This window comes from Arvicanthis niloticus, unplaced genomic scaffold (genome assembly GCF_011762505.2).
Source record: "Arvicanthis niloticus isolate mArvNil1 unplaced genomic scaffold, mArvNil1.pat.X pat_scaffold_67_arrow_ctg1, whole genome shotgun sequence".
Taxonomy (NCBI): domain Eukaryota; kingdom Metazoa; phylum Chordata; class Mammalia; order Rodentia; family Muridae; genus Arvicanthis; species Arvicanthis niloticus.
Genome location: NW_023046292.1, coordinates 167,507 through 195,039, shown reverse-complemented (window position 1 = coordinate 195,039; position 27,533 = coordinate 167,507). Strand labels below are relative to the sequence as shown.

The following is a 27,533-nucleotide window of genomic DNA, read 5'->3' as shown; positions in this document are numbered from 1 at the left end:
GATCATCACAAACAAATGTCAATCCTCCTCCTCAGCCCACGTGTTGGTATTACAGGCATGTACCACTAGATTCAGCAGCTATTCATATTTATAAGTTATTTTGGATTCATAAATTTGGTGAAGTATACTATATGCACTGTATATAGCTTGGTTTGGTAGTGTTTGCCTGGAATCTCAGCACTAGGGAGGCAGAGGCTGGAAGATCAGGAGTTCAAGGTCATGTTCAGCTAAATAAGAAGATCAAAGCAGCCCAAGCTATAGGAGTCCTTATTTTAATATAACAACAAAGGCTGGGCAGAGTGGCCCATGCCAGTAGCTTGTGCTGGAAGGCAGAGGCAAGAGGATCAGGAATTTAGGGTCATCTTCAGCTGCTTAGTAAACTCAAGGCCAACCTGGGCTACATGAGTCCTTGTCTCAAAAACACAAAACAAACAATATGTATGTGTGTATATATTAGATTTGTTGGGAATGTCTATTACTATCACCTTCATAGTTATTGGTTTAATCACGTAAGGTCTGTCTTTATAAATTCTGGTCACTTATGTTGCATTGAGGAGCAGGCAGCTTTCAGCACTTAAGGGACACTTCAGTGGAAACATGCTCTGAGCTCATTCTTCCTCACCTGGAAAGCAGGCATTTTCTGGCCACTATTGGCCTAAATAACCATCAGAGAAAGGAGAGGAGAGGAGAGGAAAGAAGAGAGAGAGAGAGAGAGAGAGAGAGAGAGAGAGAGAGAGAGAGAGAGAGAGAGAGAGAGACCTAAAAGAATAATGTCTATTTGGGAGAAGCAGAGCACTGTAGGGAAATATGTATAATATAGTAAATCATGGCTGGATTCAAAGAAGCCAAGACAGAAGAGAGCTCTTAAAGGTAAAGAATGAGAAATTGCCACTGGAGAGATGGCTCAGAGGTTAAGAGTACTGGCTGTTCTTTTAAAGGATCTGAGTTCAATTCCCAGCACTGACACGACAGCTCACAACTGTCTGTAACTCCAGTTCCAAGAAATTCAACTCCTTCACACAGGCATACATGCAGGGCTGTCACTAGGCAGATATTCTGTTGGGACAATCTTGACTATAAGGTTGCAGTTTTAGAGACATTAAAGATAAACCTGTAGAATCTGTGTACATACTGAGGCATACAACACACATTCGATTCATGAAGAACAGTAGTTCTCAACCTTCCTAGTGCTGTGACCCTTTAATACAGTTTCTTACACACTGTGGTGACCCCCAACCATAAAATTATTTTCATTGCTACTTAATAGCTGTAATTTTGCTACTGTTATGAATCAGAATGTAAATAAACTGTTTTTCTGATGGTCTTAGGTGACTCCTATTTAATGGTCCTTCAACCCCCAAAAGAGTCATGACCCACAGGTTCAGAACCACTGATGTAGAAGGATTCTCTTGTGGTGCATGTGATCTTTGAAACTGTATTTATCTCTAGCATCAGGAGTGACTGCTCTCCTTGACTCTGATGTTGAGTGTAAAAAGACCAATTTTATCTCTGTATCTGCATCTCCTCACAGCATCTATGTGTCCTCTGAGCATGTGGCACTCTAAGATTCTTGTTGTTTTTGTTTTTGGGGGTTTTCTTTGTTTGTTTGTTTCCAGACAGAGTTTGTCTGTGTAGTCCTGGCTGTCCTGGAACTTACTCTGTAGACCAGGCTGGCCTTGAACTCAGAAATCCTCCTGCCTCTTCCTCCCAAGTGCTGGGATTAAAGGCCTGCGCCATGACAGCATCCTTTTTTTTTTTTTAATGAGGTCTTTTTATGGGACATTTCTTTGTGCCAGCATTTTTACCAACCCATTTTTTTTAACAGTCTGACAGTGAAGTGAGTTTCAAAATAGCCTCTGAGTTTTCACTGTGGCTTATCAGTGTTTTTTTTTTGTAGGAAGTCTCTCTCTCTCTCTCTCTCTCTCTCTCTCTCTCTCTCTCTCTCTCTCTCTAATTAGCTCAACCAGAACCTGTAAAATTAAAAGAACTTCTTTGAGATCCTATACGTAATAACTCAAGAAACATAGGTTCAGGAGCCTTTGAATCCCTGTTCTAAAGAAAGCAGGGGAAAGTGGGGATTTGTGTGGGCAAACAGTTCTGGCTGTGCAGTGCTGGGGAACAGGATCCATGTGACCAATGGAAGACAAAAGAAAAGAATAATAAATAAATGAAATAATAAAATGTCCAAAAAACAGGAGCTGAAGTGCTTGAGAGATGGCTCAGAGGTTAAGAACACTGACTGCTCTTCCAGAGGTCCTGTGTTTAATTCCCAGCAACCACATGATGGCTCACAACCATCTATAATGAAATCTAATGCCATTTTCTGGTGTGTCTGAAAACAGCTATAGTGTACTCATGTACATAAAATAAATAAATAAATCTTTTTCTGTTTTTCTCTCCTTTTAAAATAATTTTTTGTTTTGTTTTTTTTAATTCATTGTTTAATCTTTGTTTACAATCCAGACTTTATACCCCTCCCGTTTGTCCTCCAACTGTTCCACATCTCACAACAGCTACAGTTTTCTCATATACATAAAATAAATTAATAAATCTTTTTTTAAAAAAAGCCAAGAGCTCCATACTTATGGATATATATCCCAAGTCTCTAGTTGTCTGACCTGTTTTTGTCTCAGACATCCACATTACAGGGTTGAGGTAACCAAGCTCCCTAAGCAGCAACATTGGAAGAGAAGAGGCTCCATCAGCTCTTCATTGGAAGAACTTCTAGGGGACCATTTTGAAAAGTGTTCAACTTAGCTTTTATTGTAACCTTACTTTTCACAGAGGATAAACTCTACATTTAAACACATGCTGCGTTCTATCCAGTATCTGTAGGTATTTCACTGTGCAGGTGTTTTCAGATTACTTATGTCTGTGATATTTGTAGATCATGTGAAAATACATATGCAGAAGGATCATTGTTATACATATTAACTAAGATTTTTAACACCAGTTTTCCTTTGCTTTGTATCTTTACTTAATGGTTCCATCATGGAACATATATTATTAAATAATGCACGATGAAGCAAGCATAAAATAAGTTAAAAACTATCAAAACTACTGCTAGATGTATTTATAGCTCTGTGGTAAACTGGGTCACTAAACCATGGACTTACTCACCAAATGCTCCAGAATTGTCATCTAGGCTCTTTAGATATTGATGCCCTGATGCAAAAGGAAGGAGTACCTATTTGTTTTATTTTAATGGTGACAAATGTCAATAATAATACCCTTAAACTGACTGAGGGCATTGCTGCAAAGTCCCAGGAGTTTACGACTTTCTAGGAAGACCTTACAGGATAGAATTGAACTCCTAACACCAAGCATCCACTGGTTCTCACCTTCTCAGCCCCATCTCCCACAGCTTAGCAAAAGTGCATCTGAAAATTGTAGCAGGGATCCAGACCTTAGCACAACTCACTCCATGATGCAAGTGCCAGTCAGGTTGTAAAACTCAGCACCTAGACAGTACCACCTGCCAAAACTAAAACAAAGGCCTAACCCATCAAAGTCCATAGTTCTTGGAGTCTCAAAACGTACTAGCCTAACTTTTTGGCTTCTGTTTCTGGCTAATTGTTCCTGTTAACTGAAGTATGTCAACCCAGAACATGGGTTTTGTGCTTAAAAGGTCACCCTGAAGGCGGCTTGGGGCTACACTGGGATCCCAAACATTCATTGTAGTTGCCAAGTGGCTAATAAAGACTTCTGTTGGCTTAAAGCCATGTCTATCCAGTCTTCTATGGTGAATGCCCCACCACAAAAAATTACAATATGCCATTTTCAGTGATGTTTTACTTGCTTATAATGGATTTTTTTTTTTTTTGCCCAGAAATCAGCTGATTGTCTGAGCTCTAGCACAAATGGAAATTTATGGAGTAATTCTTCCATTCTGTTTAAGGAAATTAATCAAGGTCTTCTGTGTTCTCTGATGCATTTCTACTACATTTTTAAAAATTGTGTGTGTGTGTGTGTGTGTGTGTGTGTGTGTACAGGTGTGCACATGTCATGGGACATAGAGAAGTAAAAAAACAACCTGCAAGAGTCATTTCTTTCCATTTACCCTTGAAGGTCATAGGAGTTGAATGTAGGTTGCCAAGGCTTGGTAACAGTCACCTTTACCCACTGAGCAGTTTTGCTGCTTCCCACATGGTATCTTAGCTGTTTAGGTGGCTGCTTTCCTTACTAACGCATGTCTCTAGAGTACAGGGTTCATATTTATCTTTAGTCTAAGTATGCCATATAATAATCTAGAACTTAGATTTAAAAAACACTTTAATAACATGTATGAGTGTGTGCATGCATGCACAAATGCCATAGGGTGCATGTGGAGGTAAATCGGAAAACTTGTGGAAACTGCTTCACTCTTTTTACTAGGTGAGCTCCAGAGATGGAACCCAGGTCCAAAGGTCAAGCACCTTTGCCTATAGAGCCATCTCACTGCTTCTTTATTATATTTAATGTTATTCACAAATAAATTAGTAACTAATGATATAATTGTAGAAGACAGCTGAGTTAATACCTGATATAAAATATATCAATATCCCATGGGTAAGATAAGATGTATTGTCAGTAAAATCTCCAATCTATAACATAAATCTAACTTTCTTATTTCTTTTTTATCTAGACTTCAACACATCAGAACATTCGTAAACAAATCAAGAAGCTTACAGGTCAGAATGACTCTATCCTTTACTGTTAGCTCAAGGCTTATGTCAGATCAGCTGTGTTTCTGCTTTAAGACTCTGTTCTTTGACAGCATGTGGAAGAAAGTTGAGAAAGAAGGTGTGACTAGAGTAGAGCCATCTTTCTAACATCTTCACTTCCAACGTCATGCAAACAGCCCCATAACTCCTCCATGGTCCCTTTCCCCATGCTTCTGTGTCCTGTATGTTTTTGTGGAAAGCCCAAAGTATGGGAAAGAAACTCGGTGGGTCAGGAGAATGGACAAAGAATAACTACCAGGAGTTTGACAAGGGAGGTCTGTTACCTTTATTCTTCTACTATGGATTCAGGGTAGACATCTTTAAAGAAAAAGATGTATCAGATCTCTGTGTCTCCCACTGCTACGTTCCCATCCCCATGCTTCTAATGGGGGCACTTCTGGTCCATGATGACGACAGCAGAGATTATGGGCTTTTAAAATGTTGATAGCTGTGCCATGCCATTAATTAGCTTCATGACAGGCATGACTGTTAAATGAAGGGGTTCTGATAGATGATATCAGTAGTTACTATTCTAAATAGTTTCTTAACTCCTATTACCAGTTTCCCAATTGGAAGACTCCAGGAAGAATTTTATAAAAAGTGATCTGACAAGGTAAGAGTCTGTCTTCAGACTGTCCTACTGACTGTTTCACGTCAACTTGATACAAGCTAGCATCATTTTGGAAGATTACTCCTTCCAGATTGCCCTGTGGGCAAGCCTGTGGTGCATTGCCTTAACCGATGATTGATGTGGGAATGCCCAGCTCACTGTGGGTGATGCCACCCCAGGCTGGTGGTCACAGGTGATAGAAGAAGGCAGAGTGAGAAAGACATGAAAGCAAGCCAGTAAGCAGAGCCTCTGTGTCAGCTCCAGCCTCATGATGCCTGCCCTGAGTTCCCGCCCCGACTTCCCTCCGCAACAGAGTATGGAATTGAAAATTGAAAGATGAAACAAACTCTTTAACCCTAAGCATTTTATGGTCATGGTGTTTTATCAGAACAATAAAAACCCCAACTAAGACATCACCTTAATTGTAAGTGCTAAAAGTATAAAATACCTGGTACTTTTACTTCATTTACTATGGTAGCAATTGTCTTGTTCTTAAATTAACTTTCTATTCTTATTGGTTAGCTTTCTGGTACTTTGCTATCAATTCAGTTCCACTGACCTACCCTGCTGTGTCCAGTATTTCAGGACTTCCTATGGGCCGGAACCAGGACTATATATTACGGTCAATAAACAAGAGCCTTGATCGGATCATCCGACATCTGGAAAATGCAAGGTCAGGAAAAAGAGTTTCTGGGTAGGGGGTAGAGAAATATTTAAAATAAAGGAAAGGAAGGAAGGAAGAAGAGTGAAGCGGGGGAGGGAAAGGAAAAAATTGAGTCGTAAAGAACGATTTTTTGAGATTTATTTGTATTTTATGTGTATGAGTGTTTTGCATGCATGTATGTCTGTGGGCCACATGCATGCCTGGTGTCCAGAGAGGCCAGAATAGGGTATGCAATCCTCTGGTACTGGAGTTCCTGATGTTTGTGAACCACCATGTGGGTGCTGAGAATCAAACCTGTATCTTCTGGAAGAGCAGTTACTGCATTTAACTACTGACCCAGCTCTCTAACCCCCAAAGCAGTGAGGTTGAGTTATTTTTTTTTTGTTTCTCTGTTTCTTTGTTTTACTTAAAAATACACTTATTTGTTTTTAACTTTTCTTTTCTTTACTTTCTTTTTTTTTGTTGCAAGTGTGCACATGTATGCCATATGTATGTAGAGGTCAAAGGGCAAGCTACGGGTACCAGTTCTTTTCTAACATGCAGATCTTAGGGACTGAACTGAACTCAAGTCATCCAGCTTAATGGCAAGTTTAATGGGACTGTGTGTGTGTGTGTGTGTGTGTGTGTGTGTGTGTGTGTGTGTGTATAAAACTTGGGTGTCATTTCTTGGATCTGCTCACCTTCTTTGTGAAATAAAGTGTCTCAGTCAAACTTGCTAATTAGCCTTGATTGTCCAGTGAGCTCCAAGGATGTGTTTGTCTCTGCTTCTCTGACACTGGGCACCATGTACTTTTATTATCGTGTGTGCTCTGGGGATAGGTTGCAGCTTCTTTATTTGTATGGCATGCACGTCACTGATTCATCTCCCTCACTTCTGGTAGAGGGATTCTTTACAGAAATAACTGATGCTTGTGAACGCAACCCCTTTTCTACCCTCACCTCTCTTAGACCAAAAATATTTTGGACTTGAAATGACCACTTCTTTTTTTCTATCCTAATTTTCCCACTACTGGTTCCAAAGAAAACAAAAAACAAAAAATTCTCTTTGTTTTTCAGCTCAACAGTCATGAAACTGAGTTTGTCTGAATCCGATAGTATGTCTACTACCTCCATCTCTGACACTGTGGCTCAGGAGATTCTCCTAGATCATTGTTACTGTAAAAATCGGAAACGTTCTACTCACTACAGTATATCCTTGGAATCGTCCAATAACAGCTCAATCCTGTCATCTCCTTCAATCTTTTCTGAGCTGACACCCAAGGAACCATGTTCAGCCACAGACAACATAAAGGTCACTCCGATGGCATTGCGTCAAGTTATGGAAGCAATGGGCACGATCCCAGATTCACAGTCAGAGGTAGCAGACTCTGCATGGAAAATAAAAGATAAGACTAACTTATCACAGCCACAAAAGAATCCTACAGAGATGACACAAACAGAATCTATGACAACAGCCCTAGGGGCACTAGATCAAGGGACAGTTCCTATAGGGATGAGCCAGACAGAGCAACTTCAAAAATTTGAAGTAGTGCCAGCTACTTCTGTTTGGAATGAGAGACTAGGACCCTTCGTTTGGGCTCCCCTCCACCTCTCTCCTTTAGTCAGAGGAGAGCTGGAAGGACATATGTCTCAGAAGGTCGCCACTCTGCAGAAACAAATGGTACCTCTGCCTGTGAAGAAATCATGGGAAATACTCAATCATCTGATGGATGCACAAGGAGTTCCTGAACAAGAGATCCCCAAGACTCATTTACCTACACCCATCCCTCAGAGCACTAAGCCAAGTACCAACAGATCTTCAGATGTTCCATCGATTCACCTCCATGTGAACATTGGAGTGAATTCGGAAATAAACAGGACAGAAGCAGGAATGTCAAAGCCACTGACCTCCAACAAGCAGTCAGAATCTGAACAGGACCACCAAATCATTAAATACAATCCTTTAATTATATCAGTGGACACGCCACCTTCCAGAAAGGTAGAAGTCAATGCAATCCGGGAAGAAACCACTTTAAGGAAAAAAGATCCAAAGCCCATGTTAGAGCAGAATATAGAACAGAAGGTCATAGGTCTTCCAGAAGAAAGGATGCAGTCACATAAGGCACAAGGAACTAATGTGGAGCTGACACCTAAGGTACCATGTTCAGCCACAGACAGCATAAAGGTCACTCCGATGGCATTGCGTCAAGTTATGGATGCAATGGGCATGATCCCAGATTCACAGTCAGAGGTAGCAGACTCTGTATGGAAAATAAAAGATAAGACTAACTTATCACAGCCACCCTACCAAGCTGAAACAGTGAGTATACCTCCCAAGTCATCAAATCCAGTAATTGCATCACTAAAAGCAGCAAGTCCTGAGCATCAAATGAGGGACTCAAGACCAAATCCAATGCCAGGTAACTCAAAAGTAAGTCCTGTAGCATTGTTTCACAACATGGATTCTAGGGGGCTGATTAATGAAAGTGTCATACAATCAGCAGGACTAGCCCCAAGGCCACAACACCAAGTCATGGAATCAGAGCAGGTAGATACATTGCATAAGGATGAAGCTGTAGAACCAGCAAAGATGAGTCCAGAGCCGCCACATACAGTCTTCAAAGTTAGGGAAAGGATTCTGCAGTCTCAGCATAAAGTCATGGACTCAGGGTCACAGAATCAAGCCACAAAACAGATCAGGTTTACTCCTAGGCCACTTCAACGTCTATGGCCACCACCTAAAGTCCTGGATTCATCAACGATGATTCCCAAATATTTAAAGAAATCCATGAGTGCTCTAAAGATAAACTCAGTGGTACAGGAGTCACCCATGGGTGTGATCACACCACTACTAGCTGATTTGACTGCACAGTCAGTGGCTCAAACCAAAGAATCTCTAGAGTTGCCTTCTGTGCCCAAGGTTCAAGTCAGAGACTCCATCGGGATGACACCATGTCAAGGCACAGAGTATGTGTCATTGACTCCAAAACTGCCTCATCAGGTCATGAACCCTTTGGAGTTCACCCCACGGCACCAAGACTTAGACTGTTCAGAGGTGAGCCCAAGACAAAGTCACAAAATGACAGAACCTATGGGGTTGACCTCTGATACCTGGCCACAAAAGAAGAATCCTACAGAGATGACACCATCAGGTTATCAAGTAACAGAATCTATGACAACAGCCCCAGGGGCACTAGATCCAGGGACAGAACCTATAAAGATGAGCCAACAACATGAACTTTTAGAAACAAAAAAAGATGGACCGCTGACCCCAAAGGTGGTATCTACACATTTGACCCCAGAACAACTTCAGCAGAGCATACAGTCTGAGGAATTAACCACCACACCACGAGAAGATTTGATAGACTGTAGGAGTCTAATTCCTGAAACCCTGGTGGAAAGTACGAAAGTTGGTGAGTTGACCACACATTTTTATGTAGTGAAATCTGCAGATGTGAGCCTCAACTCAAGTTGTTCTTTCCCAGAAACTGAAGGGCTGACAGAACAGCAACAAGCCTCAGAAACAAGGATGACCTCTGACCCTTGTCATCAGGTGAAAGAATCTGCTGAGTTGACACAGTCATCAGCAGGAATGACTCCAGCACCTCTGAGCCAAACCTCAGAATCTATGGAGATGAGCTTACCACCACTCCAAGATAGTCTTGGAACCAGGACTGAGGTTGTAAAAGCGATGAAGGAGACTCCAGAATTGGAGTCTTTGACATTGCCTGAAGTTGATGATACACAGGGGACTATTGTAGAAACAGAGTTAGAAGTGCCCACCATAAACCCAGAAGGGATGGCCCCAGAACCACAGTCCCCAGATATGAACATTGTTCATGTGACGATAGAATCATGTTCAGAAGTTACTAACAAATCAACAATAAGTGTATGTGAATACACAGAAAGCACCGAATTGACATTGCCTGAAGTTGATGATACACAGGGGACTATTGTAGAAACAGATTCAGAGATGGGATCTCAGGGGTTGAATCTAGAACCAAAAGTGCAAATCGAGGAATCAGAGTCTTTGGCAGAAAAATTGAAATTTGAAGAATTAACCTCTGAACCATCTGTACTAGTTGTAGAACCTGTAGAGTTAACTACAGAACCCACACCACATATTATAGATGTGATCCCAGGGCCACAGCTCCACAATGTACAGTCTATGCAAATAGATCCAGGACTAGAGTTACAAAGTGAGATATCTGTGGATTTAGTACAACAGTCATCTATTGGAGTGGTAGATCCGGAAAAGGCAAAACCAGAGCCAGGGCCACAGAGTTTATCACCAAAGGAGTCAGTTGAAGGGACACGGATTCCAAATGTGAAATCTGTGGATTTGAATCTGGGCCAAGAGCAGCCAATTGTCAAGTCAGGATTAATCCCAGGGCCACAACTGCAAAGTGTCAGATTATCAAAGTTACATCAAGGGCAACTTCTTCAAGGGGAAAATTCACATTATAGTGTGAAATCAGATGAAGCAATATCATATTCCCCAATACCAGAAATCAGATCATCTGTTTTTATTCCGGGTCCAAAGGTTCCAGAACCACAACCACAACTTGTGAAATCTATGGAAGTAAATCTAGGACCATGTTTGCAAGATGTGAGATTTTCTGATTCCATCTCAAACCCCAAGCACCAAGATTTCAAATATATACAGTTCGTACCAGGTTTTCCGCTTCAAGAGAGGACATCTCAGGGATTTCTGCCAGAATCATTTTCGCCAAAAAGCCAAGAGCCCAGGTTCAAACATAGGAAGCTTGCTCTGCCTACACAAGGATCAGAGTTTCACAGCACGAAATTTGCAGCACAAGCCTCTGAACTAGAGCATCCACACGTGATATCTGAGGTGGTCAACACAGGACCTCAGAAACAAGATACTAAATCTTCTGAGCTGGCTTCAAGACCAAAACTTCAAGGGGTCAAATTTGGGGAGCAAATCTCAGGATCCATGTTTGTTAGTGGAAGTTCTATGACTCCAGAGTTAGGGATACAGGATCCAAAAGTAACAAAGATGACTCCAGGGCTACAGGATACAAAGCAGGGATGTTTTAACTCAGGGCCATGGCTGCAAGATGTCCAATTTTTGGATATAATACCAGGAATTCAACCTCAAGGTATGAAAACTTCAGAGGTAAACTTGGAGCCACACTTAGAATGTGTAAAAATTTTTGAGTTGACCACACAGCCAGAGACACAAGGGATAAAGCCAGAACTGATAGTACATGAGTCCCTGTTTCAAGATGTAAAATATGTCACAGGGAATCAAGTACCAAGCTTTGAAGACAAAATGTCTTATAAAGTGGGAGCTGAGCCACAGGCATCAATGGTGGAAACAGTGAAGTTGGCTCCTGGGAGACACTTAGCAAATGTAGATCGTTCTGAGTTGATCAGAAGACCACAGACCCAAGGCATGGCATCTTCTGAATTGATCGAAGGACAGCTTTCGGGACATATGAAACCTGTGGAGAAGAGCACAGTCTCAAAGCAAGAAGCTCTGACATCTGTGGAATTAACACCAGGGGCAATTTTGGGAGGAGGAAAATCCACAAATTTAAAGTCAAAGTCAGAGCTGGAGCATGTCAGATCAATGCTGTCAACCCCAGGGATGCAAGCAGGAGATAGGAAACTTGAGCTGCCTCTAGGCACCAGCTTGAAGGGTTTAAAACCACAACTACTACTTTCAAAGCCAAAAGTAGAAAATAGGAAATCTGTGACCTTAACTGTAGAAGAATGTCTCAAGAGGATAAAATCTACTGTGGTATCCCCAAGTAGTTCCCTGAGAGGAGATATGAAGTCTGTCAGGTTGATTCCAGGTCCAAGAATTCAAGATGTGAAAACTAAGGGGTTGGCCCATAGTACCTATGTTCAAGATGTAAATGCCATGGACTTGAAACCTGAACCAAAGAAGCAAGGGGAGAGTCCTGTGACTTTTATACCAAGGATGTTGTTTCAAGAAAAGTCTATGGAGGTGTTTCAAGGGCCTCAACTGCAAAGTATAAAACCCAAGGGACTGACTTCACAGCCACAAACGCAAGACAGGAAACCTGTGATCTCCCCATATTGGAAACAGCAAAGACTAAAACCTCCAACTGTAGCGAAAACACAAGGGATCCGAGGAGTAAAATTTGTAGATTTCACCTCAACACAACAAGGGCCTCAAGGGATGGCACCCAGGAACTTAACTCTTAAGTCTAGACAGGATGACCAGATAACTGTAAAGTCACTAGAGTGGAAAGGTGGGATTTTTGACCAACAGAAAAAACAGCTTGAATCAGAAAATACATTGCCCATGGAGTCAGATCAAGAACCCAAACTTGCAGATATGAAACCCATAGAGATCAACTCTCAGTTACCATTCAAAGATACAACCTCATGTGAATTGGCTCCTGAGCCAGTTGTTCAAAGTGTAAAAGCTGAAGAGTTCCAACATGAAGTACAGGTGCCAAGTCTGAAACCTTGCCAGTTGACTCCAGGGTCCCAGATACAACAAGAGAAAGCCTTGGAGTCAACGTTGGACCCACAGCTTCAAGGTATGAAAACTGAGGCACTGAATACAGAACCCCAAACTGGAAGCACAAAATCTATTCAATGGATACCAATATCTCAGTTTAAAACTGAGAAAGGTATAGGGTTAAGCTCAAGGTCACGGTCTCAAGATGCCACACCTACAGAACTGAAGCTTCCTATGCTATGGAGAGGTGTGAGGTCATCTGAACTGACTGGCAGGTCAAAAATTCAAGAAGAAAAATCTGTGGCATTGCATCTTGAGCCACAATTACAGGGCGTAAAGACCTCTCCATTAGCAATAGGGTTGCAGGAACCCAAAACTTTTAACTTGACTACAGAAGGTAAAGAACTTTCCAGGTCAGTCCAGCAATGCTTGTCTCATGGGTTCAAAAGTATTGGCAGTAAATCGGAGCTGCCATTTACAAGTATGAAAACATGTGACCCAACCTTACGATCAATGATCAGTAATATAAAACAAATGACATTCAAACCCGGGTTCCATAAAGAAGACAGGAGCTCTCTAGAATTGACCCCTGGGACACAATCACAAGAAGGGAAACCATTAAAGCCATCCCCAGGAATACAACAGCCTCAAGATTTGACATCTTCAGTGTTTAAACAAGAGTCACAGTCTTCAGAAGTGAAATCTGGGGTATTAGGTCAAGGATCACAGTCAGAAAACAATAAAAATACAGGGTTGAAAACTGAAAAATCCTCTGAGTTGGCACTTCAGACAAAACCTCAAGGTATGAAATCTGAGATGAAGTCTGAGCCCCAGAGACAAAGTGCAAAATGTTCTGACTTGACACCCGAAACAAAGTCCCAGAATATGAAATTTAAGTTAAGTCCCAGCTTACAGTTTAAAAGAAAAACATTTAGTAATTTAAACATGGGGACCAATATCCGAAGGGTCAAGCTAGACTCTAAACCTGGACCACCGTCCCAAGTTATAAAATTGGATTCAGTTCTGAAGACAAAGCCTCAAGAAATGGAGATGGAAAACTGTGAATCAGGCCCACAGTTACAAGATCTGAAATCTTTGAGGACGATCCTGGGTGTAAAAGTCCAAAATGTCAAATCTATGGGCTTCAGTCCTAGACCACAATTCGAACGTGTGCCATCTGAAGTCATTACAGAGAAGAATGTTCATGGTATGGAATCAGTAGAAATCAAACCTAGTCCAAAATTACAAGGTGAGGAACCTGAGTTCACCCCAAGGAAGTTGTTTTTAGGCACACTATCTATAGGGATAGATTCAGACTTTAACTTGCAAGATTTGAAATATCCCCAGCTTATCATGGGCAGGAAACTTCAAGAAGTAGACTCTATGGAACAACACTTGACAAGTAGGAAACCTTCTGAGGTGATCACACAGATAAACTCTCAAGGTGTAACAGCAGTGGACTTCAATTCTGAACCACAGACGCAAAATAAAAAGCCTTGTGAGTTGTTTCAAGGAGAAAAGCTCCAAGATATGGAATCTATAGAGCTTAATCAGGGCCCAAAGTTACAAAGGATGACTGTGGAGTCAATAGCAGAGACAAAGCCCCAACATGGAAAATCTGTAAAGGTAAGCTCAGGCCCTCAGTTGCAAGATAAGAAATATTCTATATCAGTTTTTCGGACAGAGCTTCAAGATGGAAGACCTCCAGAGATCAATTCTGGCCCACAATTACAGGGTGTAAAGTCTTCAGAAGGGATTTCAGGAGACACGGTTCAAAAAGAAAAACCCATGGCCCTTGTGTATCAGCCACTTGGGCAAGATGTAGACTCTTTTAAATGGAATTTCTCAAAGGCACTTGATGGGAAACCTTTGCAGTTCAAGATACCCTCTGAGTTACAGAAAAGGAAGCTATCTAAGTTAAAACAGAAATTACACCTTCAAGGTATGGAGCCTGAGGCTTTCAACCCTGGATTAAAGTTGGAAGAGGTGAAATCTGAGTTCACATATCCACAAACAACAAAGGATAAGGAGGTCAATTATGATGCAGACTTACAGGTTGTGGGATTCTCAGAGTTGGCCTCGCCAATTTATAATGTGGTACCTTTTGGACTCAAAGCCAGAAATCAGAAGCAAGATGTGAAACCTCACAAATTAAGTCAAAAGCAACAGCCTCAATATATGAAATCAACAGAGTTCAATCATGGGCCACATTTGCAATATATCAAGTCATCAAACTTGTGCACAACACTTCAAGACCTGAAATCGATGGAATTCAACTCAGAGCAACGGTTGCAAGATGTGAAGTCCTCTGAGTTGGGCCTGGGAGCAGGTACACAGTCTTTAGGGTTCAACCCTGGGCCACAGTTACAAGAGATAAAACCTTCTTCAGTGACCACAGAGGTCAAGCTGCTGGAAGAGTCATCTCCAACATTCAGTCATGAACCTACATTGCAATGTAGGAAATCCTGTGCCTGGAGTCACAGTAAAAATGTTATGGCACCCAACACCGGGATACAAGATGTAGAATCATCTAAGTTGCACCCTGATCCAGACCTTCAGGGTGTAAAATCTAAGGTGCTCTGCCCTGGGTCACACTTGGAAGATGTGAATTCTGCATGTACTCCCAATGTAAATTCTCAATATGCAAATTCCAGTAGGTATATATCTGGGCCATATTTGCAAGATACAAATTCCTCTGCATGCCTTTCAGATCCAAACACTCGGTGTATAATCTCTGAGTGCAATACTGGAATACATTTGCCTGGAAAGAATCCTTCTTCATGCTTTTCAGGATCAAAATTGCAATGTGTAGATTCGACTGGGAGCAACCCTAAGTCACATTTGCAAGACATAAATTCTACTGAATGCACCCCAGAGCCAAGTTCTCAGTGTGCAAATTCTTCTGCATGCACCCCAGAGCCAAGTCCTCCATGTGTAAATTCTACTGAGTGCAATCCCGAATCACATTTGCAAGGTGTGAATTCTTTTGTATACACTCCAGGGCAAAATCCTCTGTGTGAAAGTTCTAATAGATATAATCTTGGGCCACTTTTTCAAGGTATGAACTTCTGTACATTTCCACCACCACAAATTCTGCATGTCAATCCTGTTTGGTGCAATACCAGAATACATTTGCAAGATATAAGTTCTCCTGCATGTACTCTAAATCAAGAATCTCAGTCTGAAAATTCTATTGGCTACTACCCTGGGCCACATTTACAAGCTCCAAAACTTCAAGAACAACACTTGAAAGATTTGAAGTCTGAATTAAATCCAGAGTCAAACAATTTGGGTATAGCACCTATGGAATACAACCCTGGTCTACAACATCAAGGTATGAATGGTATGAATTCTTCTGGGTTTAATCCTGAGTCAAAACCTCAATGCATACGGTCTGTAAAGTCCAGTTCAGGGCCACAGTTACAAAACATTAAGTCCTTTGACTTGACCCCTGGCTTAGAGTCTCAAAGTATAAAATCTGTTCTGTTAAACTCTGAATCACCTTCTCAAGGTGTGAACTCATCTAACTTAATGATAGGGGCAAAGTCTGAAAAGGCCCCATCTTTGAAGAACTGGCTTGGGTCATGGCAGCAAAGTGCACCACCTATATTTACTTTGAGGCCTCAGTCAAATAGTTTGAATTCTGTGGTTTTACCAGAATCGCCTCCTGAAGATAGAGAGTTTCCAGAGAAGACTACACAGACTATGTTCTGTGCAAGTGATGTAGAACTGACGCCTGGCTGTGGTCTGAATGACCTGAGAAGTAAGGTGTTTTCGCCAGACCCTTGTTTTCAAACTGTTCATGCTGTGCAGTTGAAATTAGGGTCACAGTCTCAAAGCATCAGTTCTTCTGAATTGACGTCATGCCACAGTTCACAGCATCCTATGTCTTCCCTCCCACCAAAGCCATGCCTCCATGATACAAATCCTCAGCAGCTGAGGATAGGATCCGAACAGCAAAGTCTGAATTGCCAATTGTTTCCTTCAGAGGAGAAAACAATGATGGCATCAGGACCACAGTCCACCAAGAAGCTCTTAGAAGGACCAGAACTGACTAGTGTCAAATTTTCAAATTTGTCACTGAAATCACAGCAGCAAAATATGAAATCTTTGGCATTTACTTCAGAGCCAAAGTGGCAAGGTGTAAAACATGTGAAATTGACATCAGTATGTCTACCAGAACCTGGAAAATCTGTGGAGTTACCACCAAAGTCAATTCTTCAAAATATGAAATCTGGGAACCTAATGGCACAGACAATTGATCCAGTCACAAAATCGACTAAAGCCACATATATACCAGAGCGACAGGTGGTGGACTTAGCAGAAATGATCATGAAGCCTAGGTTTCAGGTCCCTAAATCGGTGAACTTTACTTCGCCACCAATTTATCAAGATGTGGAATCTTTAGAAAGGACAAAGGGATTGGGACAGAAAAGCACAGAAATGATGGAGAAATCTATGGAGTTGAGCTTTAAACCAACAGATAAGGTCATAGACTCATTAGATAAAGTCTTAGAATCATTACAGATGCCCCTGAAGCTAGATCTTCAAGTACCAGAATTTGTTGATCTGACTCCAACACTAAGTGATCAAGATTCAAAATCCTCAGAGCCAAACCTACAGAAAAGCTACCAGATCCCAAAAACTCCGGAGTTACATTCTTGGTTATGGCCTCAATTTGAAGAATTCAAGAAGTTACAGACAAAGGAAGTTACAGCACCTGATAGAATGACCCTCGACTTGAAGAATCACGTTGCAGACAAGATAGAGCTGACTTGTGAAGCAAGACAGCAAGGGAAAGAATTTCTTAGAATGACTCCAGAGCCAGTAAATAGAGAGACTGGATTTACAGAAAAATCTCCAAGGTCATGTCCTCAAGACTCAGGACCTCTGGGGTTGAGCTGTAAGAAAAGATCTCAAAGGGAACAATCTGTAGTATCAACACCAAGGTCATTCTGTCTTGTCCCAGATTCTGCTTCAGGAATAACACCAGGGCCAGGACCTCAGACTCCCCAATCTAAAAATTTAGCCTCTATGCTGTGGCTACAGAAAGAATCCTCTGAGTTATCATGCAAGCAAGCCAGTCAAGTGGTGGGAAATACTGACTCTGTAGAGCTCACTTTTGCTACACGGCAGCCAGGAGGGGTAGCAGCTAAGCTAACAAAACCTCAGAATCTGAGCCAGGAGAATGCAAGCATCACTCCAATAGAATCGCTGGATCAAATGATAAACTTTGTAGGGGTTAGTCCAAAGCCGCGAGATCAAGTGACAGAATCTGCAAAGACACAGCTTCCAGTTCCTCAATCAGTTGTCCTCCAAAAAGTTTCTGAAACTGTACAAGTGATCCCCGGACCGCCACTTCAAATTATAAAGTCTGAGATGATTCCAGAGAGTATCCCTCAAGAATCAAAATACAATGATTTGACTCCCAAAATACATGATGTGGTAAGTTCAGAATTTGTTCCAAGCCTTTGTCTACAAAATGTGCAATCCAAGAAATTAATCATAGATCCAACACATCAGGTTTTAAAAATAAAACGCCAGCCAGGCTTTCAAATGATAAAGACTTCATTAACTCCCAAACCACTGGTTCTGATGGTAAAATCTGAAGAAGTGGCACCAGGACCATGTCCTCAGACTGTAGAACTAATAGGACTCACCACGAGATCTAGCATTAAAGTAAGAGAATGTTTGAATTTACACCCAAGACCACATCTTCAAGACCTGGTAAAACCTATGGAGTTAACTCCAAGGGCAGATATTCAAGTGACTTCTGCAGAATTAGTATTTCAGCAAACATCTACCCTTAAGGAACCTACAGTGTTAACTCATGAGCAAAGGCTTCAGGCTGGAAAATCTCTAGGCCTCAAACCAGAATCTCCCAAAGTAATGAAAATTGAGGATTCCAATCAAGGATGGGTGTGTCAGAATAAAGACTCAGAGATGATCACATCGGCAAAGTTACAGGCAGAGGACTACTTATCTACGTTAATACACAGCCCTCCAATCCCATTTCTCTCAAGCGTTGACAAAACAACCGAATTAGAGCACCTTCAGGGTTCTGGGGTGCCAGAAGTTTCAAGAGCTTTTGGTATGAAAAACCTTGGTGTTGGTATTTTGCAGTCTTCAAAGTCCTATACAGACACTATTATGATAAAATCTTCAGTTCTTCCTTTGGTCCTTCCAAATCTACCCTCTGATAAGACAGGGGACACCAAGGAAGCCCCATATCCTGAGATCTGGAGCATGAATATCTTATCTAAGGAAGAAAGCGAAAAGGAGAAGATGGAGGAATTCCAGAGGTATTCTTCATATTCATTAAGATTACTATCTGAAGAGTTTCAGGAAGGATTAGGGGCTCGAAGAAGCTCTATCCGTTCTTTCCCAGGCATAAAACAGAATGCCTGGGAAAGTCATGTCTGTAGGCAGCGACTGCCTAGGAAATACCTCTCCAATATGTTACTGCTGGGGAATGTCCTGGGAACCACTCAAACTATGCATAATTTGTTTGGGGTTCCAGCTGAACTGATGGAATTTTCTCAAAGCCTGCTAGAGAGGGTTCCAAAGACCATTTCTCAGACTTCAGTGGTTAAAAACTATATTCAGAGACATATTTTATGTCACAGTAATACAAAAAAAATACCTTTAAAGATGTGGACACGTGCCTCCACGTCTTCCATAATACAGCAATACTCTGGTATTAAGTTAAAAGTAAAGAAAAAAAGTTCAAAGCTCAGCGATCTATTCCAGGAAGTCACTGAGCATGTGTCTGTGTCATGTACGGGGGCCCGGATTCCTGCCTTGATGAAGAAATCAGACTCTACTCTTGAGATACTTTACACTAGGGAAGATTCTGTTTTCAGGGAGCAGAGTAAAATCTCACCATGTGGCTCACCAACTAGGACATTTGAGTCTCAGACTTCCCTCAAGACAAGTTCTCTCTCCCAGTCCAAGACCGAGATCTCAAAACAGGAACTGCTAAGAGAACTAGAGCTAAAACTGACAGGAAGACTCATAAGTCAAATACCCTACAATGTCCCTCCACCTCTAGAGTCAGGTCTTGTTGTTCTAAAGTATCCCGTATGCCTAGAATGTGGCCGATGTTCAGGATTCAATTGCTGTCATAAGTCACAGTCTACTTTTGGGCCGTACCTTCTTATCTACCCACAGCTCCACCTTTTAAGCACCCCTGAAGGCCGTGGTGAGACTCGGTTGCATCTTGGATTTAGATTACAAACTGGGAAAAGACCTCGAGTCTCAAACCATTCTGCACAAAACAGAGCAGATCCACGGAAGAGTGCTCAAAGGACAGCTAGATACTCTCCGCCAGCTTCCAAGAGTCCTAGTTCTAGCAGTTTCCAGTCCAGATCTTCCCTGTCTCCTGCTTCTGTACAAGTTCACACTCAACAAAAGCAATGGGATAGCCACTCTGGTGTGACAGAAGAAACAACAGCCAAAGACTATGTGTTCTCTCAGGTTCACTCCGTATCAGAGAGTGACTATCAGGATGAAAAATGGGTTAAATCAAGCCCCAGAAAAACCTATCACGTAACATATCCAGTGAAGACAACCACCAAGGGACCTAAAAAAGAAACCACAAGGCTCTACAAACTCATTCATCCTAGAACACTGAGAAGCAGAATTCAAACCACCCAAGCAAGCACTGTTTCTTCCAAGAGACCTAAGAAATCCTCCCAGTCCAAATTCATCCAACTGCTTTCTCACGGCCTAAGGCAGGCATTTCTAGCAACACATAGAGTGGTGACTTCCATGAAACAGAAACTTTTGGACAACATGAGGCCAGGCAATTTGCACTGTAGACAAGCTCAACAGCCCAAACAAGCGAGCCCTTTCCTACCCAGACCCTTGCAATTGCAGGAGATCCTGGTTTGTGGAAGAGATGTCTTTAACCAAGCTACATCAGTCCCAGAACCTTTGAACAGAGTTCAAAATGTCTACAGTAGAGCAAAGAAAGGCTGTAGTAGTGAAATATTCAATCTAGAGTCTAAAAACGCTTCTACAGTAGGAGCCAAATTTCAGGCCCAAGAGAGGATTGTATCTAACCCACTCTTGAAAGGAATCCTAGGGAGTCACTTGGGAAAGAAACCCATATCAAAAGAAGAACAAGGCTTCTTCAGGGAGAGAACCCTATGTAATAAGCCATTTGAAAGGACCCTTCGCAGGCTTCCTCAGAGAAGTTATCGGAGAAGTCTCTCTGAGAGTAGAGATCATAGTCCTTGGAGAAGCAGTTCCTCTGACAGAACCCTCTCTGAGAGGAGTCATTGCCACTTCTTTAAGGAGAGAGGCCACAGTCCCTCAAGGAGGACCCTTCCCAGTCCCTCAAGGAGAAGAGCTCGAAGACCCTCAGTGAGGGGTCCTCACAGGCGCTCAGGGAGGAGCTCTGACAGGCACTCAGGGAGGAGCCCTGACAGATGCTCATGGAGGAGCTCTGACAGGCGTTCAGGGAGGAGCCCTGACAGGCGCTCAGGGAGGAGCCCTGACAGGCGCTCAGGGAGGAGCCCTGACAGGTGCTCAGGGAGGAGCCCTCACAGGCGATCAGGGAGGAGCCCTCACAGGCGATCAGGGAGGAGCCCTCACAGGCGATCAGGGAGGAGCCCTCACAGGCGATCAGGGAGGAGCCCTCACAGGCGCTCAGAGAGAAGCCCTTATAGCCTTCTCAAGAGAAGAGGACACAGTTCCTATATGAGCAACAGTCTACACAGTGGGTCCGGGTGGACCCACTTCTATTAAGTGTATTTCTGCTCAGCCACTGCCTGCACCCTCAGCAATGAAAGAGCTATCTGCTAGGGAAGAGGAAGAGAATGTGTCTGTAATCAGATCAATAAAGGGGCGATTTGAACTCCATTTGCCTCTGTAAGACCACTTGTGGGATGGGTGGGACGCTGCTTCACCAGGAGCCCTTAAATCTTCAGACTCCACCCATTTGCTCCAACCCTCTGGCCCTGAAGGTCTCCCTATTCCCCAGTTGAGATGGGGGCGGGGTCTGAATGGAGGCTGAAGATGAGTCTTCACCTGACTCCTTTCCCACCACAGCCCCCTCGGAAGCCAAGTCGCCAGGCAGAAGTAGATGTTCAGAACAGAACTAGTCGAACAGCTGGAGAGACCACATCTGGGAGAGGCGAGGCGAGCAGAAGTGGCTTTGGTCTGGCCAGAGCCCTTGGGTGAAATTGTTAGGTGTGGAGACTTATTTATATGTTTGTTGTTCTCACATAAATGTGTGCACCACAGACCCATGGAGGTCAGAAGAGGCCATTGGATGTCCTGGACCTGGAGTTACAGGTGATTGCGAAGCTCCATGTGGGTGCTGGGAATCAAGTCTAGGTCCTCTGCAGAAACAAGTGCTCTTAAGCACTGAGCCTTGCCTTCAGCACCAGGAATACTCACTCATTCTTAATTATCTTCTTAGGAGATTGCAAAGTTTGAGAGCTGATGGTTTGACGTGAGACCTGAGAAGAGAGGGAAAGTATGGAATATATTACTCTTTAAAGATAAGTCGGATAGGAAAAGACTAAAAGGCTGCTTTAAAAAATGAAATCTACATATTTGTACTTAGAAGAATGGGCTACAGAGCGGTGGTTCTCAACCTTCCCAATGCTGTGACCCTCTAATACAGATCCTCATGTTGTGGTGACCCCCAACCATAACACCATTTTCATTGCTATTTCATAACTGCTATTTTGCTTATGTTATGAATCCTAAAGTAAATATCTGATATGCTACCCCTGTGAAAGGATCGTTGAACTTCCAAAGGGGTCACGACTAATAGGTAATAGACAGTTGTGTGCCACCTGATGTAAGTGCTAGGATTCGAACTCAGGTCCTCTGGAAGTAGAGCAAGCGCTCTTAAACTCTCGACCATTTCTCTAGCCCCTGTACATACGTTTTAGCTAGATGACAAGAGTTTTGAACGTTTTCATCACAGAGGAATGATAAGCTAGATGGGCTTAGCCTGATTCAAACATTACAATACACATATATATGAATATATATGTAAATATCCTATGAGTCCCCTAAATATGGCCATGTGTGTGCATGGGCACACAGTGCTGGGATCTGCTATAATTTAGATCTGGAATGTTCTTCAAAGCCCCATAAACTGAAGGCCTACTTCTGAGCTTGGTATTGAGAAGTGGTGCAAGACCCGAGGCTAAGTAACCAAAGGGTCAGGTCACTGGGGCCTGATTTCCCCTGAAGACACTGAGACTCTGGCCTCCTCCGAGCCGAGCTCTGTTAACTTTCTGGCCACTATGAAGTTAGCAGCTTCCTTACCACTTTCCACTACAGTGCAGCCAAAACAATGGGGCCCACTGACCATAGACAGAAACCGCTAAACTTTTGAGTCAATAAATCTTTTCTTTTTTTTTTTTTTTTTTTTGATTTTTCGAGACAGGGTTTCTCTGTGTAGTTCTGTCTGTCCTGGAACTCACTCTGTAGACCAGGCTGGCCTCGAACTCAGAAATCTGCCTGCCTCTGCCTCCCAAGTGCTGGGATTAAAGGCGTGTGCCACCACTGCCCGGCCTATCACAGATTTTTAATGTAGCAATAGAGAACTAAGTAACATAGAGACTGATGTAGGGCATCAGGTGTGTCAAGAATATACTTGACCACTGAGCTATAACAACCCAGCCTCAAATATCTATTTTAGCTAACAAGTGGCAACTTTTCATTAACCTGAGGTTAGGAGGATGTGTGGATGTATAAAGTATATGTATATGTATATGTACATGTACATGTATATGACATATGGGAAAGAACAGACATGACCTTTTGTAACATGAGTAATTCCAACCATGTAAACAAGTACATAGAACAGGTATCAAGACAACATTTGTTATGGCTAGCTATATTTATGGCTAGCTATATTTTCAGATTCCCTAGAAGAATTGTTACTCTTAGCAGCAGTAATGGACAATAAAAGTCATTTTTAAAAAATTAAGCTTTCTTTAAATTAACAAGCACTGTTCTCAAGCTATGAGGCGTTAAGTTTTTGTTTATTTGATTTTTTTTGCCTCTTTTCATAAATGAAGAGGCAAAGAGGGTAGGGAAATGGCTCAGAGGGCAAAATGTATCTTGCCATGCAAAGGGGAAGACTTGAGTTCAAGTCTCCCAAACCTACTACATACATACAGCTAGGCATGGCGGCATATAACTGTAACCCCCACATTCTTAAGGTGAGATGGGAGTCAGAGATAAGATGACCCTAGAAGCACCCAGGCCAGCTGGCCTGGCACACACAGGGCTGTGGTAGACAAGATGAGGTGGGCGGGAGGCGAGGGCTCTCACCTGACGCTATCCTCTGACCTCCACACATGCACCATGGCATGTGTGGGTGCCCTAACACACCCCACACACCATAAACACATATATCATACATACACATGCAAACAAAATAAAGAAGCAATAAAGAACCGAGGAAAGGAGAAAAATGGGGCAACTCTCGTTCAAGTTAATTTCAACAGTGAGGTGGGCATTCTCTTCAGAGCGTGTGAATGTGTGCATGCGTGCTAAGAAAGCTCCAGTTGAAGGTTACCTGAGGGGAAGAGCTGGGGTCAGAACTGGGCGAGGGCATTGCTCCAGTCAGTGCTCAGTGCTCTTCCGTAGTCACTGACCAACAGTGACAAACACAGCAGAGATCCAGAAAGAATGTGAAGGGAAAGGACCAAGGATTTGACCAAATGGCTTTGGTGGGTTTTGTTCAGTCGTTTGTTCTTTTGTTTGATTGGTTTTTGTTTTTGGAGACATGGTTTCTCTATGTAGACCTGGCTGTCCTGGAACTCACTTTGTAGAACAGGCTGGCCTCAAATTCAGAGATCCACCTGCTTCTGCCTCCTGAGTGCTGGGATTAAAGCCGTGGGCCACTGCCCTGCTCAAGAGTTTGTTCTTTAGGGTTTTTTGTTTGCTTGTTTTGTTTTGTAGTGCTGGGGATCAAGCCTTGGTTCTACCACTGACATAATTCCAAGCCCCAAAGATGGGTGTGAAAGGGAAGCAGGGAAAGGATGACCCCCACACACACACCACACCCCATCCCCGCCTCTCCCCTTCTCTCTAGCTCTTCTGTGAAGTAATGCTAACTTCTTGTTTTTAATTGATATGAAAAACAACACTGAGACAGCCTGAATCACTGAACTGTGAGCAGCAAAAGACAGAAAACAGGCTCTACCTGTGGGGCTTCTTCCAAAGGAGAATAGAGAACATGGGATAGGGAAGGAAAGGCGGGCTGTGTAGCTGAGGCCAAGCATGATGGGTACCAGGAACTGCAGGAGGCTCAAGACTTGCAGGGAGAGGTCACTATGACTGAGTGTGTGTGTGTGTGTGTGTGTGTGTGTGTGTGTGTGTGTGTGTGTGTGTGTGTGTGTGTCTTTGTGTGTGTATGTGTGTGTGTGTGTGTGTGTGTGTCTGTGTGTATGTCTGAGAGAGAGAGAGAGAGACAGAGACACACAGAGAAAGACAGATGAAACCAGAAAGACAGATTTCTGCAAAACAGGCAGATTTCTGCAAAAGTGAGTCTTTGCATCTCAAGGAGAGTCATCCTGGCCACACAATTCCTCTGCTCCATTTATAACAGTTGTGCAGAATATATTGGATGCACTGAGCAGAGTTTCAAAAGCTGGACACCACTGCTCTCCCTACAAGGAACAACCTCCATCACAAAGCAGGGAGGGGAGCACAAGCTCAGGATACAGAGGAATTAGAGCAGCTTTGGCTTCAGTGGGACCAGCAAGCCCAGACCACAGTGTGGTGGGGAAATCCTCTCTAGTCTCTGTATGTTTCCCGGCCAGCTGCCCAGTCTCTGGAGGAACCCTTCTCAGGAAGCTCCACCTGACCTTAGTGGGGAAGCGGGACATTCTCATGCCTCTGGCCCTGGTGAGAGGAGTGGGTTGAATCCTAATTATATAATCCCAACCAAAAGACAGCGGGACCTACCTTGGTAGAAAACTTGTCTGGTAACTGTCCTTCTCCAGGAAAAAGTACTTTTCATCACGACTCTTGTCACTCCACATTCGGAGATATAACCAAGGCTATAGAGCAGGGCAGTGGTGGCACACACCTTCAGTCCCAGCAGGAGGCAGAGGCAGGCAGATCTCTGAATTCAAGGCCAGCCTGGTCTACAGAGTGAGTTCTAGGACAGCCAGGGCTACACAGAAAAGCCCTGTCTCAAAACAAACAAACAAACAACAGACAAACAAGCAAACAGAATATAGGAAGTAATCTGTGTCCCTTTGGAGAGCAATTTAAGAAAGTGACTGTGGTTTAGAGCTGAGTGGGTGGTAGTAACAGTTTGGGTGGGTCAGAGAACAGCTCAGGTTGAGTATGGTCCTCCCCCACCACCACCTGTAAGCCCACCATTCCAGACTCAAAGGCGGGAGTATGAAGAAGCGTTCAAGGCTAACTCGGAATGCATAGTGTGACCCTTGTCTCAAAACCAGAAGAACAGCAAGAGGAGAGCTGTTTAGTGGGTCACAGTCAGCAAGGTCAAGGTAACATGTCTCTTTAGGCTGTGGTGAGAGGAGATGCAAACAGGCAGAGAAGAAGCTCCACGAGGGCCCGAGATGAACAGGCTGCTCTGTGCACTACTGTGCAAGCATAGGACCTCTTGACCCCGTTGCTTGGCTTTTGAAGGGCACAACAGATCTGGGAGGTAGGCAGATATCTCACCATTTTATAGAGAATAGAACTCAGAGACATAAGCCCACTTGTCTAAGGCCACAAAGCTGTGAAGGGCTCTTGGGTTGGTGTCCACAGACCCCAGGGCTAGGATCCCACCGTGCTCTCCAGAAAAGACAAAAGGCCTTTGGTCTCTTATAGAGCAAAGGAAGGAGCCAAGCAAGATAACCGAGTTGTGGAGGACAAAGGTAAGTAGAGTCTGACAAGAGGAAGATCTCTGTGGAGCTGGCAAGGGGTGAGGACAGTCTGAGGATAGGGCACAGTTCAAGCATCTGAGTTCATAATAGATTGCATCACCAAGGTAGGTGATCAAAGGTCACCTTTATCTACACCTCTTAGGCAGCTTCTGGTTCTATATGCCCTTGCTATCCATCAGTTCACAAAATGATGGCATCTAATGATAAGCATTCTCCTGAGACATTTGGGAAGGGAGACAGGCGGCCAACTCTGAGCCAAGAGGCCCGGTGTCACCTTGTCTTATTCTTCCTGTCACCCTGGACAGGTCACTTAGAAAATTAGGTGAAAGAAAACCAATCTATAGTAAGTCCATAATACCACCTCTTCTCTTTTTTTAGATATCCTCTCCCTATGGAGATAGCCTCTTCCTATCCAGCACTGGCTAACCAGGAACTCACTACATAGCCCAGGCTGTCCACTTCTCCCATCCCTTTCCATCACTGATGTCTAGGGAGAGAATGCTAACAGCTTTGCAGCCTCTTACTCTTCACTAAGGCAAGACCACACTATAAGGCAGGCAGGCAAGGGAGGCCCACATCCAAGGAGCCCAGCAGCTGACTGGCAGTGAGCAGCTCCCCTCTACCCTGGACCATTTTCGCTCATCAAACTCACAAGCACAAGCTTCTTTGTTAATTCTGCAAATACTGTCACACCTCCACCAACACTCCGTTGGCTCAGCTCCGGAGATACTCGTTTTTCCCAAAGCCGGGTGCCTCTCGACCATCAGAGTCCCTAACAGGCGGCGGACCACTGCCCCTAGCGCCTGCACATGCCTGCCCGGGGGACCTCGGGGTCCAGACTGTCCCCTGGCCAGAGGCATCTTTGTCCTCTCGGCACAGATGCACGCTCACAGGCGACTGAAACAGCCCAGCATGGTACCAAGTCGGCGTTCTCGCTTTTGCGCCGGGGGCCACTCTGGGGGACAAAGGTCCGAGTCTGGAAGTTTGCGGGCCCGAGCCGGGGCGCCAAGCCTTCCTTACAGTACATCTCAGCGGAGAGCGCCTCCCGGGAGGCCGGCGTCGCCGCGTCGCTGGCAGCTAGTCCCAGCCGCGACTGCCTTTCATTCCTAGCCAGGCAGGCTCAGGCGGCAGCAGGCGGAGACCCGGGCGCGGCGGGAGCAGCCGATGGGGCGCGGCGGGAGCAGCCGATGGGGGGCTGGCGGCGGGCGGGACAGAGCGGGACGCCACCGGCCCA

The 27,533-nt window shown here is 43.6% G+C and overlaps 2 long non-coding RNA genes across 2 annotated transcripts in view; one reads left to right on the top strand and one right to left on the bottom strand.

Moving 5' to 3' along the window:
• The window catches only part of LOC143433778 (uncharacterized), a 23,376-nt gene extending 6,542 nt beyond the window's left edge, over nucleotides 1-16,834 (top strand). The window contains exons 2-5 of the long non-coding RNA XR_013070379.1: nucleotides 4,625-4,670; nucleotides 5,265-5,316; nucleotides 5,891-5,986; nucleotides 7,034-16,834. This is a non-coding gene — a long non-coding RNA (uncharacterized LOC143433778). The remainder of the gene's footprint in view (nucleotides 1-4,624; nucleotides 4,671-5,264; nucleotides 5,317-5,890; nucleotides 5,987-7,033) is intronic.
• LOC143433773 (uncharacterized) lies at nucleotides 7,800-27,533 on the bottom strand. Its single transcript, XR_013070378.1, has 3 exons — nucleotides 26,952-27,533; nucleotides 21,822-21,883; nucleotides 7,800-8,217 (listed from the first exon to the last, which is right to left on the bottom strand). It is a non-coding gene; the product is annotated as an uncharacterized LOC143433773 (long non-coding RNA).